This window comes from Falco peregrinus, chromosome 1, assembly GCF_023634155.1.
Source record: "Falco peregrinus isolate bFalPer1 chromosome 1, bFalPer1.pri, whole genome shotgun sequence".
NCBI classification, from domain to species: domain Eukaryota; kingdom Metazoa; phylum Chordata; class Aves; order Falconiformes; family Falconidae; genus Falco; species Falco peregrinus.
In genome coordinates this window covers 9,866,958-9,883,326 of record NC_073721.1, presented here as the reverse complement: position 1 = coordinate 9,883,326, position 16,369 = coordinate 9,866,958, and the positions used below count along the sequence as shown (strand labels likewise).

Sequence of the window (16,369 nt, the reverse complement as noted above, 5' to 3'; positions counted from 1 at the left end):
ATTTAAGACATAAAAAGAAAAAAAAGACAGAGTACTTTACATATCTCATCACTTTCTCCAAACTCACTTTCTTCCTCTATCAGTTCTTTGCTTAATCATCCAAATTCCAGTCTCTAGCCTTCACTTCAAAGCTCAAGCCAAGTTCCCTAGAACTTCTTGTTCTGATGCAAAAAACAAAGAACACTTATAATTGTTTCTTTCTTTGAACTACAGAACTTCCAAAAGCAGGAATAACCTTTTTAGATAACATCTGTATATCCCCTGAACCTCCATACTCTTTTCAATATCACTTGTGCTTGGTTTAAAAATTTTCTATGCTCTAAAGGAATTAACAGTTATCTTTTCACCTTCTCTAACTTATCTCCATTTACTGTTTATCCTTCTATTCTGGATCTCCCAGCAGGCAGCATCTCAAACTGGTCTTCCACCCACCCAAGCCCCATCCCAACTCATCTGCAGCTTAGGGGGCTGCATGGAGGAGCTCTGCTGCGACTGGCTTGCAGAGCCTCAAATTGCTCCCTCTGACCCTTACCAAAATAACAATCTAACATCCAGATGATGGTGCCTCAGGGGCTGCCAGAAAAGCTTCAGCAAGAAAGGCTCACTCATCACCCAGAATAGAGGGTATCTGCTGTGGAAAAAAGGCAGCCCTTACTGGGAAGTATGAGACTGCAGGAAGTCCCCTACCCTACACATGCAAGTAAATCTCTTTTGCTTCCCACTGACGCAGACTATATTTTAGCATAAGTTTCTATGACTACATCAACAGGCGCTAAAAAGCCCAAAACTTAAAACAGAAAAGAAGTCCACATGTAGTGGAGTAGGGACTTCTTTCCTCTCTGCAGCACTGAGCAAACAGATCAAGTGTGGATTTTATATACTACTTCACCTAAGCAGCGCAGCTACTGAACTTGTATCAAAGACAAGCTATAGCCCCTGCACGCACAGCTGCTCATACCCTCAGCTGCCTCGCTGAAGAACACCTGCCATCAACCCAGTACGGAGATGACCGTACCCACCACCCACTGCCCATGCTCACCGACCACACTGCATCTCCTCCCAAGAGCATCACTGAGCTAGAACAGAAACGATCACCTCATACTCTTGCCCAGCTCTGCGGTAGGTTAGAAGTCCATCTGTTTGCAGGACGGCCTTTTCCTGCAACCCATCTCTGAGCACAAAGGGCGAATTGTAACCTTGCTACTGCACCAGGCAAACATGGGAGAGGAAGTGCCCGCTTGCTGCTCTTGTGAGCAGCCCCCACGCTTTCCCCCCGAAGGGACTCTCTGTTCCTAATACTCTTCTGCAAATGGGCAAGTGCCAGTTTCCACTGTTAGGGCTAGTAAATTTTATGTTTGTAATGCCTGGTTGGTGAGAAGAAAATAACAGGCTTGTTCATGAAAAGCCAAGAGTTGGTAGTGCAAAACAGCAAACTGGGAAGCTGCTTAGACCAGAGCTGGATCTGTCAGCCTGGGCTCAGATGATACCTCTGCAAAGCCATAAAACTGCTTCTGTGGGGGAGAGCCATCATTCAAACGACAGCCTGAGATAAACCACATACTGATGACTGTCACAGTCCCTTTGACACCAACACTTACCATCTCCTAGTGTTTACAGACTAATCAGTTTAGCCTTCCCAACTGGCTGCATACAAGGCAGCTGCTCATCATGACTTGCATTTTCTTAAAGCCTCCCAGAGCGGACACCCAGGGCTCTGTAATTTCCTCTGCTTTTCTAGCTCAGACTACAGACTACCCGAAAGGAGGAAGAAGAAAAACACATTCGTTTTTACAATTCCTGTGTCATGGAGAATCCTTACTCATTTCTAGTGAATGCTCAGGATTTGTTATCTAGTTTTAAAGAACAGCCTTTCATAGAAATCTAAAAGTTAACAGTTACTACAGTAACAATTCTGGGGTTTGTTTGTGGTTTTGTTTGTTTTTTTTTTTTCCAAATTAAACAAAGTACTTTTAAAATATTTGTATTACTGAGTTTTAGAAAGGTTTTCTCAGGCATCAAAGTTGATATACTTGTAACATACACAGGCCTGGTTTATTTCTAACTTTTGTTAATAAATAAATTATATAAATAGGTTTCTTTGATTGCTCAGAGCATCCATCACCAAGTACCGGGCATAGCTTTAGGCATAATTGTACTACTGAATTCATCAGCTGTCTAATCATCATTCATTTTGCATCTATTTCTGCTAATTAAAAAGAGAAAAAGTCCTAACAACCTTTACATAAATACTGTATTTGTTCTCTGCAAAGACGCAAGGCTAATTTACCAGTAATTAACTGATTATCTAATTTTATAGCTGCCACTCTGCAAGGATCAGCACCCACAGCCACCAGGAAAGGAAACAAAAAGGCCAGGTGAAGTCTGTTGCCCCTTACCTGCCATCACCTGTGCTCCTCTGACGCGGGAGGGCAAGGCTAAGAGCCTTGGCCCGCGGCTGGGTGCGTGGGCTGTGCTGGCCCCACAGCTGGTGAGGATAAAGGACAGGTCCTCGGTGAAAACCTCTTGGCTTCTGTGAGTGCTCAGCCAGGGTCTAAATGACCTGGCAGGAGAGCAGAAACCAGCTGGCCACAAAAAAATCTGGCAGGGGCACTACACAGAGCAAGAACTCAGGGTGGGTACGCAGCCTCACGAGACCCTCTGCTGCAAGCTGGAAATTAACTTCAGCGTGTCCCCTCTGCCCTCATCCCATCACCTGAAGTCTGCTATAATGCAGACCCTGCAGCAGCATCCCCTCTGCTTAGGCCCTTGCTAACACCAAAATCTTTCACTTTCAAAGAACAGCTGTCAGCATTTAAAGACGTATCCTTTTCCAAGCGAAAACCTGGCCAGCTCTCAGAAGCAGAGGGAAAAACTGCCTCAGGTACCATCCAATCCCTCCAGGCACGCTTGCCATGCTGACAGCAGAACCCAACCGTGACTGCATCCCCACGACTGCGCAGACCCCCAGGGTGAGCTGAGAGCACATGAACTGCAGCACACAGGAGGTGGTGCAGAGCGTTCCTACAAGGAGCAGCCTTCCCCCCCCCCCCCCCCCTCCCCATAACACAATTATAATTGGGAAATCAAATAACTTGAGGAAGGTAACTTTAACCTGTGCAATTTTCATGAATTTTCACTAATTTCAGCGCAGAGCTGTTGCTAACCCTGTCCTGGTTCTAGAGGTTCATGTGGCATGAGCAGCTCTTAAAGCAAGAATGAACCAGGGATGACACCACCACCATTACGTTTGTAGACAACTGCTGTTTAGCTCTCCATAAATTTTCTATTAGAGCATTAATTAGAGACATTACCACTCCCAAACCCTCTGCTCCCTGCAGGTGATAGCAGGATAGGCAAATTAGTTCCACAGGCAGGGACAGGCATTTAAGATCATTATGGCACCTTAGATTTCTGTCACTACGTATTTCAAAAGCAGAAGAGGAAAAACCAGCATAGTCATACTCACTTTTGGCAACAGATGAGCAATCACTTTTAACTATTCCTTTTTTGACCAAACTTAGTAACACCCTCAAATGGGATAGGAGGAATGAAAAAGAATGTGTTTCAGCTATGCAGGGACATGATGTCATTTGCTTTTTTTCATAAACTGGACAGAAAGAGATAACTGAGCACTTGGTGAGGTGCAAGCGACGTTCATTTCACTATCGGCCTGATTCCTGGACTGAAAACTAAACTCCGTAAACAGAATATGTTGTAGTATGTATACCAAAGCTTTAGCTATTAAAAAAAAAAAAAAAAAAAAAAAAAAAAAAAACCGAAAAAAAAAAACCGAAAAAAAACCCCAACACGCACCACAAAAAACCAACACATTATTTCTACAGTTATATAGCTCTTTCTTTTGAGAAACTCCAGGGAGAAAATCTAGACTTTAGCTATCAAAAGAATTGATTCAGCTTTCACATCTACTCCTTCTTGTCATCCTTCCTGGAAGAGAGACTCTGTCACAGGACGGGCAAATTATTCTGGACCTCTGCTTTTCTCTCCCAAAGTTCCAAAACCTTTCTCTTGCTGTTTGTCTGGAAGTGATTACCATCCCATGAACAGCACATGCAGCCTGCTCCCAGCACTCGACCAGGAGAGCACGTCCTGGGACGCAGCACAGGAGCACCAGGCCTAAGGCATGGTGATATGCTACCACCAGACACTTTTATTGCAAGACAGTGGACTAAAAATCATTATGGTTGTACAATAACCATATTGTGTTTCATGACCAGCACTGAGCCACATTCTCTACTACTTTTGAGGGTATCAGAGTCTGCCTTGATTTAAATTTTTACTACAATGGGCTAAACTACCCCCGCAGAAATACAACAGAGACAAAACAAATAATTTACCTTGGCAGACTTCTTTGTAAGTCGGTAACAGAGCTGAGAGGATGATGTTATTTGAGGAGCGGTGGAAGAGGTATTTAACATAAAACGAGAGTCCTATGAAGAACTGGGGTATAGACTCTCAGGAGGATCTGCCTAGCAGTGCATAAAGTTAAGCATAAACATGAAAGCACCCTTAGTGGACTACAGAAAAAAACCCACTATTTACAACAGCAGGTTTTTGTTCCGTAGTATAACACAGTTGCTGAAAAGACTTTCACCGTGATAGGGAACCAAATCCACTGACACCCCTTCTCTACCTGAATACCAAGAATACTGAAAAGCACAGGACTAATTTTGAGCTTGATTAAAACCTGGAATAAAGCAGCATGTTATTTATAAAAGCCAACTTCTTTGCCTCCACTTGATACACAAAACACTTCAATGGAAATTTAAATACACAAAATCAACTGAAAATATAATATTTTGGCAGCTACCATTTATTTAACAGCACACTAAAATGTGTTCAAAAAGACAAAGTGCAGAAGAATTAAGCACAGGTTTTCATTAATATTTATAGAAAAGACAAGCCACAACCACTTCAGACAATACATACTTACAAAACACAGTACATTTAGCTGTATAGCCAACTAAGGACAGATTATAATCTTACTTTAATCCTTGAATAACAGATAAAATCTTAGATATCAACTTTTTCCAAAAAGCACTCCTAGAGGATATAGAAAGAGTCTCAGTAAGTTTATGGCTAAAGGAATAATGACTAAATTCTCATCAAGTGAGAGCAGATTGCTTATAGATTTCAATTCAGATTTTCTAAACACAATTTATTCTACAAAAATTCAGTGCATTTTCAAAACTTTAATCAAGAGACATAAAACAACTGGCACATTACATCAGAAGTTGCAGCCATACGCTCCATTTAAAAGATGCTAATTTATCTGATGAGCGGGATATATACATTCACTCAAGTAGTTCTACCACTTCATACCAATTTGTGGGTTGCAGAGCTGTGTAGAAGTGCTGGGCTGGAGCAGAGAAAGAACAGTTTTTGTATGTGGATCAATGGGACTGAAATGTTTAGAGTTCAATGATTTCTTTCTAAATTTTAAAGCTAAGTCAATGAATGGTGTGGATGTAGGAAAACAGGGATGTCAGCCTTTGGCTCGGCCATGCATTACTACATAAACTACAGGGTGCTTTTGCACCTGCAGTATTCATCTGCAAAAAAGCAATGAAACCATTGAATATTCTTCCCAACTTATTTTTATAGTAAACACTCCAGGCAAAGGCAACCTGTTCCCACATACTAATATGGCCCCTAGAATGACAAAGAAATCTTGAAGCTACTGGAATACATACCACAGTGGTAAAGTTAGGATTGCTTACATCAAAAATGCCTGAAAGATTGGCTTTACTGCCTTCTAGATAAGCTATTTATAACTAGAAGCAATTTGAAAAGGTACAAAGTAAATATATTTTATCATTAAGTGTCAATTCAGACCCTAATTTCCAATCACACTATTAAATAGCATTCAATGACCTGAACCAGAAACCAGAAATTTGTGATAACAGAATAATACAAATTTTAAGGTTTTGCTGTTCCTGTGTCAAAAACATTGTAATTATGGCTACTCTAAAAAAAAAAAAAAAAAAAGTAAAAAGACACATGCTTATTGATGGTACAAAATTATATCTTTAGAATTCTAATGAGATATCTGACTATACACATAGCTGATCAGAAGTAATAATATTCATGAACAATTTATTATGATATTCCTTAATGGAAATAATTTCTATTTAACACCATTGTACAACTGCAAATTGTATAATAGTATTGTTAGATATTATAATAGAGTGAAAAGAACAATTTAAACTTCAGGAATTTTTGCAGTAACATTTCATGTCACGGCATATTTCTTCATATCCTCATTTTATTACAATTACAATGTTAAAACTATAGGGTTCCCCAACAGTCATGTGAACTCCGCAGGCTTTGAAAGGAATAAAACACACACTGAATATTGAGAAAGTTTTCTTCTCTGCTACAGAAAAGCGAAACACAAACACAACTGGAACAGCTACCTCTTCTCATTTACTAAGCAATCTTTTACACCCCTCCCATCAACTCCTCAGAGCCACTGACTGGATCTTCTTTTGGATGTTAAATTTATTAGCGAAATCACTGATGGACTGAAGCCAGTGGCAAAATTCCTACAGCAACTAAATGGGGCCAGAAATTTGATTCTTACCATGCATAATCTCCTCTCTTAACTTTGTAAGTGTCAAAGTCATTCCCGAGTAGGAACTTCTTTTCAAAAGCGGCTGACATCCTCCCACCCCAGCAGCAGCAGAGCTCACCACGTGCAACCACATATGGTGTTCAGACATCCCCACCATTTGAAATCCAACAATTAATCGTTACCATGAAACTGGTAGCATTTTTGACAAGGCAACATTGCCGAAATGCATTATCAACTCAGATTTTATAATCCTTTGGAACACGTGCTTGGATTGTGAAAGAGAACCATCACAAATGCATACATTTTCACATCTCCAAAAGCTGTACCCTCACTGTGTCTTTCAAATCCTTTACATTTAGCAGGAGAAAGCAATTAAAAAGATGTGGGGAATAACAAGGATTAACATGTATGCTCGTTATTTAAAAGGACTGAGTCCCTGCAAGGGTTTTTTGCAGCAATTAGTTCCAGCCTACAAAAGGCACAGGCACCGATACCGCATCTTGACATTTTCCTTGCCAAACCAGACACCATATTCTGATCTCTTCATTTCTAAATCTAGTTTGCCTCCAAATATATCCCCTGCCATGCACACACACGGAAGGCACATGCGTGTAGTCCTTTACCACCGGCTAGCCCCATTCCTGTACCAGAACAGGTCAGGGAAGGGTAGCTGCTGGTCTAAGACCTGGCTGCACACAAACACTTCCAGTGATGGGGGCTCATTCCCAAACCTAGCTTGTGAAGAGCACAGTTTGCAGCAGATGGGCAGAAAAGATCCCTGCATGGGGCTGCTTTTCAATCTGCCCACTGGCCTCGGCAAGAAGCCACACAGTGCTCCTTCCAGGCTGATGTCACAAAGCTGCATGAGGCGGGAATAACCCTCTCCTGCAGATCCTCGTGCCCATCTTCTCTTGTGGACACCACTGACACATTGCAGGAGAGCCCTGCAGCAGCTGCAGGCATGCAGGGAGGTCTCCTTTGCACGGCAAGGAAGCATTAGATGGGACTGCGTGAGACTTGGCTTCTCTGTCAGACTGTGAGGGGGAAACCGAGAGCTCTCGGATGCATTTGGACCAAGCAATCCTGCTCTTGGAGGCCCCTCCGTGCCTCAGGCAGATGGCAAAACCAGTTTGCAGCCTGCAGGTGCAGAAGCAGCAAACCAGGACTCTGCAGACACTGAGCAGACATGTAATATCCCCAAGTGGACTTTGTGCTCCGACTGACTGCATGTGCTGATAACCTGTGTGTGCCTCCCCCAGGGCTCACACTGCCATCCTCAGTGGCATTCAGCTCAGCTGGCTGGAGATCCTGCTGCCCCCAGTTCATACAAGCCATCAGCTGGAGATCAGTGATTACTGAGCCCCCATTCTTCTGTGGGGGGAAAAAAAACACAAGTACTGAACCAGACATGCAAAACCAAACAAATTAGCTGAAGTCTGCTGGCAGTTTAAAATAACCTGCCTGCCTCTTGAAGGGATTTGGGAGTACTCAGAGGATGCCCACCATAGGGAAGCTGTGGGGAAGGCAATATACAGGAAGAAGAGTGCTGTGCAAAGTGAGTTTCTCCATGGCCTCATCTGTGCTTCCCTCTCCTGCAGTCTTCACTTTGTGATCCGGCCAACCATGCTTCTGAGGACCATAACACACATATGGGAAAATACGGAGAATGCATACTGTGAAGCTCCTGTTCTTAACGCTGCATGCAAAATCAAGCTGAAAGAGTAAGGTTTTTTGCAAATGAGACAATTGAATGGCTCACTGCTGTCCTAAAAGCTGGTCCCACTCCTGGCCATGCTCTTCTGCTGCCAACCTTGTGTTGGCTCTGGCACTCGACAGACTGTAGAAACCTATTCACGTTAACTCAGCAAAGAACCAACTTAGTAGGGCGGGGGTTCTTGACAGTTCAGTGAGCTGATTCAGCTAAATACCTACCTAGTACGTGTTAAGGGGGAATAGCTAAATACTTAACTAAGAGACCTGAACCTACTCAAGGGATGCAGTGGAAACACAGGGGCAGGAATTCAATCTTCCCCTCAGCTGGTGGCAAAGTTATATTGCTTCAGTAATCTTACAAGACTTCACTCCTAACGTGCTAAGAGATGACCATCTCACAACTCCTTCCTTTGCCCTGAGCTAAAGGACTTCCACTACCCAAAGTAGAAGTAAGAACTGAAAAGACATACATTTGCTGCCCTTACCTGGTCCATCCTACAGTTTTCCTGAAAGCTTGCATCTGTATTAGAACATCAACTAAGGTATTTATATATCACCTTACACAATAGTACTTATTTTTAGTCACATACAATGACTGACAATAAAGCAGACAGTATTTTCCCTACCATTAATATGTTCTTTTGTGGTTGTTTTAACCTCTAAACTCTTCTCCTGCAGACCAATATGCCTAGAATAGCTAAAGCCTTTTTCTACCTGGTATTTCCTAACTTGCAGCTCTTAAACTGTCACATTGTGCCTGTTTCCTTTGCTGAAATGGCTGACATCTCTGCTGTTTATCTTCTACATGTTTCACTTTGGTTTGTTTTGGGGTAGGTTTTCTTGGGTTTTACTTTGTCTCTCTGGGTTTGTTTTTTTTTAGTTTTTTTTCAAACAACAGTCTAACAAAACTAGTCAGAACGTTGCTCTTGACAAGCCTTAAATATCACTGTTTTCTTTTCTGGGTATTCAGACTGCAAAGGTGGAGTGAACAAAATCTTTTGCCAGATCCTCAAGTTAATTCTTATGGGATTCCAGTTTCTCTGGGTACACAGAAACTCCTACTCTCGAGAACCCCATGTAGACAGTAAGGGCAGGAGAGGAAAAAAAATCATCACAAAACCAGACCAAAATTCACATTTTCTGTAAACGCCCCTATGCTTTTATGTTTTTGCATTTGAATTTTATGACGAACAGAATCAGAAAAACATCTTCCATCTGGAAAGAATATAATGCTTTATGTTTAACCTCAGTAGAAAAGCAAATCTTTCAAAAGTAAATAACTGAAATAATAAAAGGTGGCATCCTAACAGGCAGTCCAATGATTTTTAAAATTCTTTGGTATTCCAACAAATGTTTAGTTGAGAACAACTAGCAATTTCAACAGTCCACTGTTAATCTCCCTATGCTTCCACAATTATAGCTTTTCCTTGTACAACATACAATATTGCACGTTATTGCCAGTGACAGATTGCCTGTACCTAGAGTTTCCAGTACGGCTACACCAGGCTTCGAAAATATAGTCAGGCTCAGAAAATGTGGTGCATAAAAAACTCAGAGCGTATAAAAGTTTGACATATGTGGATAACTGATAGTAGATGGAAAGCAATGGCCAAAAGCAGCACAGGCTGTTGCCAGAAGGCACACGGCAGCCCCACTACTGCTGCAGTTAATTCTCCACATTGGCTAAACAAGAATAGTAGTATCAAGGGGAATGGCAGGCGAGGTAGGAAGTTTTCCAGAACCAGATTTACAATCCAGCTATTTAAATACACCTTGCATAAGAGTAGACAAAAAGGGGTCAGAAGAGGGACAATACTCTGCCAGAATCAGAATGTAAAAATAAAGCAGACAGCTTGAACATGAAGTACAATTAACACACAGTTATGGAGAGAATCCTTGAATTTCCAGTATCACGTGTTGTTTTGTCCTTTCTAGAAACCTATAGTTCATTTCTCTGGCTTTGCCCTGGAAAGAGCTATAAAAGCCTGTAACAGGGGAGGAAAGGGAAGAATTTTTTTTTTAAAAAAGGGGGTGTGGGGGGAGGAGGCAGTCTGTGAGTCTGTGATGCACCAATTATTCTGGCTCTGAGTTTACAAAAGGTAAGCCGCGGTGTCAGGCTGTGAGCAGGAGCGCAGGCAGCCCTGCTTTCTCGCCAGCCCCACCACCCAGAGCGGGGCTCTCTAGCAGCTCTGGTGATGATCATGCCCTGACTGATGGGGCACTGCTGACCCCAGCAAGATTATTCTCTCCGTCACTGCAGTGCTGCCCTTTCTCTGTCTTCTCAGGAGCTCCCAGTCTCTCATGGGTACCACTGAATTTCCAGGCTGCTTCTAGCTAAAAGCTAGGCTTAATGGAAAAGGCTTAAGAGAAGCCAGCAAGAAAAGGGGGGAACAGCCATGGCTACTCTCACCAGCCAAAAAATCAGTGTCTCCTGAGTCTCTCCCAGTGCTGTTCATCAGCTGTGGTTTGTTCGGGTTATTTGGTGGGGGTTTTGTTGTTGGGTTTTTTTTTCCACAGGGCTGTGAAAAATCAATGAGATTTGTGCTGCAAACTGATCATTATGACAGGGAAAGCTCTGCAATGAAATCGATTTAAGTCTAACACCACTACTTGCACTCCTCCCAACTTTTAGGGGGAAGACCCTCAAGATCTCTGACAAAAAGGTACAAGGGCTAAACCTTCTTGCTATGTTGAGTCGTTTTCATTGAACAAAATTGGCTTCATACCAGTTAAAATGAAGGCAAAGCAGCAGAGACACAGAGTGCAAAATGGTTCAGTGAATGAATGAAACCAGATTAATACATTTTATAAATTACATGCAGCAGCAGAGAATAAAGATTCTGATCTGTCCCCTGTGTTTTGTCCTCATTTCACCTTCTCACAAGTGTAGCACTTGACTAGCAATATTTCCATAAAATCTGAAACACTAAATATGGAAAGAGTCTAACATGAATATGGAAGAGAGAGAACAATAATGAGACAGAAAAAAGCTGCCTGTCATTTTAACTCACAACTATTAGTTAAGTACCTCATCCCAAAAGAAATCCACCCTGGAGTAAGTGCCTTGGTGCATCTGCTGAATTCACCAGACAACAGACAAAGCACTGGAGCAGGAGTTAAGAGCTGTTTTCTGTCCTTGACGCTTCTGTTTTTGGCATGACTTGGGACAAATCATGTCTCTTGTGAGTGCCTGTTTCTCCTTCCACAACTGTTGCCTCAAACTAGAAGTTTTGGGGCACAGACTGTCTGTTGCTTTGAATGAGCAGAGTGATTACCATAGTGGGAGTCCACCCTTGGGTGAAGATTAAGTGCTGCTGTAATACTACTACTAGTAACTAGTGAACTACAAGGGGTCTTGTCACCTGGCTTATCATCTAAAGCACTGGAGCTGTGATCTATCCTTCATACAACGAAGTACTCAGACCCCAGCTCTTTGAGGGAAACAACACATAGATACCAGAACTCCATGGCTTTTAGTATCTGTATTTATTATAGGGGCAAACAGCAGACACCAACTAAGAGCGCAGACACGTTCCAGCATTTGGAAGCAGACAGCACACACACTGCGGTGTTGCACACGACTTAACAGATACAGCACGCATCTGAATGGCATCTACCTGTTCAACTCACAGGAACATACAAGTCCACATACATGTGATTATAAGTACAAAAATCCTCAAAACATCACACAAGAATCACACATCCATTTTACCCTCTTCCACTAACTATATTACTAAATCTCCCCAAGTACTAACCTGAAGCAGTAGAAACTTTTCTTCATAATGATACTGTATTACAATTAAATAATGACAGTTATTAATTACACAATAAAAGGTTTTTACAAACAAACAAAACCCACTCAGTTTCATCAGGTTAAATTATCTTATTGTACAAGCTTTGCCTCTGCTATCATTAAGTAAGGAGATTCAGAGCACGTTTCAGTAACAAGGTGACCAAGCCCACCATAATGGTTTGCTTTGCTCCCATTGGTTTAGCTGCCCTCCATGAATTTCTAGTCATACTTAAAGAAAAAGCACAAAATAAAACCAGAAGAGTGGATATCATCACATGACACAAATGTCTTTACTATGATTTTTTTTCCTTCTATTACCATACCGGTAGAGCTCAAAGATTGTGACCAACACTCCTCAAACATCAGAAACTTATTGTGCAAATGTCAAGTGAAGAAGAGAGTTCAATTTCCCCAAGATACTTCCACAAGAGAAAATGACAGACTTCATAACAAGTTTGCAATGCAAATAAGCAAGTTAAAAGCCTTGATGGTATGACTCAACACCATTTTAAGTGGGCAAAAGTGTTCTGTTACATCCCATGGCTAATTTCTTTCTAAACATTAATTCTACGCTAGTGAGAAGATTTCTGTATCTGCGAGTAGGTATCAGCAGCCTGTTGAACTAATCATGCTGCAGTAGATTTCTTCACAAAAACAGAGCAATCCCTGTTCTATGAAGACCATATTCATTGGTACAAGTGTGTATCGTATGCAAGTATTCACAAATACACTAAACATATTAAAAATGCCTTTGCTCAAGAAATTCAGGAACAACAGAAGTTACAGACATGCAAGACAGTATTTAATTAATGTGTTACACATTATGTTGCTTTCAGAAATGACTGGACTAGTGAACCCCTATGCAAGGGGACTGTTCATTTTCATGGAGAGCTTTTCAGCATACTAAAGAAAGAGGTTTAAATACTGTCTGCAGCAGGTAAGAGTCATAGCAAAGCAGCTTGGTGCCTACAGCTGAAGAACAGACTATAATGAGGAACAGAGTGCAAACACAGCTGAGCCTCAGAGGAAATGGAAGGAGTTTCGCAGGGACTGACAGGACTGCATAGAGTTTTATGCAACTCAGAAATTCACCAAGTTGGATAAAATCTGCTCTTGAGTTAAAACCCACCTGCAGAAACAGAGCAAAAAACAGCAAGCTGCTCATAAACTTTTTATTTCCATTTTTCTTATCTAGCTGCTTTGCATTTTTTTCTATTTAAAAAGTTAATTATTCCAGCACTTACTCAAATCAAATCTCGCTTTCAGAGATTAAAAGCTTTTGGGTCTTTCTGGAGGAGTTCACTACAGGAAAAAGGTCTAACCACATCCAGCTCAAAGCTCTAGGTATATCAGGGTCCTGTTGGTCATTTGTCACACACACCCTCATGCCCACCTCCACGCACACTGCACGCCCACCCACCCCCCCTCCCCCAAAAAAAAAGAAGTGGCACATCTAACTTGGTCCTATTGTATTCCCAAATACACAGAAGCTGACAATTTTCTTGGATGACATACTTGCTGCACACGTAACAAGTCCAAAACACTTAGTCAAATGAACGCCTGAATCATGACCTTGCCTTTTTTTCAGATGTTTAACTATTATCAGACTGGATTTTGCATCATTAAGGAAATGGAAAACCCTGAGCAGGATCTCTGACCAGGAGAGGGGTAGGTGGCAAACTCTGGAAGATTCCACGGTTGAAACCAACATTTCAGTATGACCAAATTCCAAAGGCTAAGGACAAAGGTGTTGCATCTTGCTTGTTGTTCTATATACCATCCTTAAGACATATGAACAAAGCGTAAGCTGCCCAGGTTCACGAGATGTACATGGGACCCCATTAGTGAAGTGTGTTTACCCACACTATGACAGCTGAAGCAGCAATACCGAACACTGGCAGAACCCAAGCAAGTTCTCCTCCTGTAGACCTCAGGTATAAGGCTACTCTGCTGCAACATGCCCATGTTATTCCCAGGACAATACTGATATTTTTGCAAAAGGTTGTGCTATGTCAATGTACCAGAGGAGGGTAGTATTTGCTTGGGCATCTCTCTATGGCACTCCATTGTGTTGCTCAGGAATGCCCTAAAATAGCCGATCAACTCCTGAACAATTTCACTTAGCTGCATGTCAATGGTTTACTCAATGTGAAAAATGTTTTGGTCCCATGGAGTCTGCTATCATTTTAAAACATTTTTTATCTCCAGATGTCAGTTTGGAAGAGTATATTGGCCAGTGAATCTTTTTCGGTTCCCCCAACCCCAAAACTTCCGATGGAAAATTGATCTTTAATGTACTGCAGGGTGTCTGGTCTCCCATTTTACTTTCAGGATATTTGAAGGTATCTTCAGCATACTTACTTCTCCTAGTTGTGGGATTCCCCTTACTTCCTTTAAAAAAAAAATCTGTCACCTCTCACTGAAACCCTAGGAACAAAAGACACCGTTTGTACTTCTGTAAAACTTCCCTTTCCTTACCATGAAAGGACACTACTGCTTCTTATTCTCTTGTTTCCTCATTAAAAGAAAAGCTATGGTTTTTTGAAACCCCAGTAATTATGAAAGCAATCACAATTTAAAATCAAAATAAGAACTGGTTAAACCAATTCACTGTGCCATTTTCCTCAAACAGGCAAAAGCTAGTGGCATGCTGAAATACAGCATTCTCATCACAGCAGCGCATGTTCTTTGCTTTATGCTGCTCTAGCAGCTGCAGCCCATCTATTTGTTTTATTTGGCCTTTTGAACATCTGCATAACTCGCATTCTTCAGACACTAGGTTACTTCTTTCTCTGGATGTGGGAGTGGAGAAAAGGGGAGGGGGACAGAGCCCTACGGTTTACCTGGTTTTGAAATCCACTGTACCGTACATCAGACAGATTAATGTGTTTTAGATATTTTGACTCCATAGCAAAAATGAAGGAAAACCATTTTTTAAAAAAGTAAAACTTTTAACAATTCACTTGTTATGACAAAATTATTAGTAAGAAAAACACCCCAACACCACACATCCACAGCTCCAAAAGCATTCATTCAGCCAACTCCTATGGTTTAATGGAAGTTACACTCTGTGAAGAATAATTAACAGATCATCTCTGACCTAAAGGCTGCTAATTATTACAACTAAGTCCCTTAGCACAGTGATAGCACAGTAAACGGGCATAAAACATGCAGGTCTTGCCACAGACACTGTTTAGGACTACCGCAACCACTTTGTTAGAAGTAGTGGGTCAAACACCACCACCTAGAATTATTTGTTGGGGTTTTTTATCCAGCCAATACTCCATATAGGCTTCATTGCTTGCTCAAATGGTTTGTGACAAGAAAAGGAAATGAGAGAATGAGAATTAGTGACACTGGTGACAGAGGAAGCCAAGCAGCAAGAAGTTTGCAAGATAAAAATTTGCTACTGTTATTTGCTTGGTGTATGAACTAATAACTGCACCAAATTGCACTAGTTCCTACCTACACCCATTACAAAAACCAACAAAAAGATGCTCTAACCTGAGAGTCGGTACAATCTACTGAAGGAAAGCTCAAATGGATAACTACAGGTCAGCTTCAGAGACACTATAAACAAACAAACAATCAGATAAACGTAAGTTTACATAATTTCTCTTACAAGTTCAAATAATGGTAGTTTACCAACCCCCTAAGACACACTAGCAAAGAAACGGGGAGAGAAAAGTCCGAAGTTAGGGTAAGCAGCGCCAACTCTCCAGGAAAGGACAGGTATACCATGGAAAAGGAATAAACGGAGCTACAGCAACAGCCGACATTTTCAGAAGCAGCCATGATTAAATAATACATCAAATTAAAATGCATGGAAAAAAGAAATGTATTTCCCACCACGATGCAATCACATTCCTGTATTCAAAAATAGGCTTTTACAATAGGCTTCAGCTTCTTTCAGACCTACACCTCCTTCCTAGTTAGTCACAAAGATCAGATTACAAACTCTCTGGCCTTTTTACACATTGCAACACTCATTAAGAACCAATGACTCCTGACCTCGGATTAAGAAATCTAACTGAGGCAAGTTAGACTGTCAACCTGACATGAATGACACTTAGTTGCTCCATCAAAACATTAAATGTAAATCTGAAGAAATGTTCACATCCACAAAAGTTTATTTTTCCAACTACACCAGCTGACAACTAAAAACCCTCTACCCACAAATCTTGTCCTGCCAATTAAACAGAAATCCCTCTGCCTATTCATTTTTACACTAACTACTATTTTAAAAATCTCAAAAGCAGAGCAACATCAAA

At 41.3% G+C, this 16,369-nt stretch overlaps 1 protein-coding gene across 7 annotated transcripts in view; it reads right to left on the bottom strand.

Moving 5' to 3' along the window:
• ZMIZ1 (zinc finger MIZ-type containing 1) overlaps positions 1-16,369 on the bottom strand; it is a 307,342-nt gene that overhangs the window by 272,110 nt on the left and 18,863 nt on the right. Inside the window, exon 1 of one of the 7 annotated variants that reach the window (XM_055798732.1) lies at positions 1,096-1,201. The exons of 5 other annotated variants lie outside the window; for them this stretch is intronic. The gene's annotated coding sequence lies outside the window, so the exon portion shown is untranslated. Of the gene's footprint in view, positions 1-1,095; positions 1,202-16,369 lie in introns of those variants that run through there. One more of the 7 variants, XM_055798725.1, reaches the window with a different exon arrangement.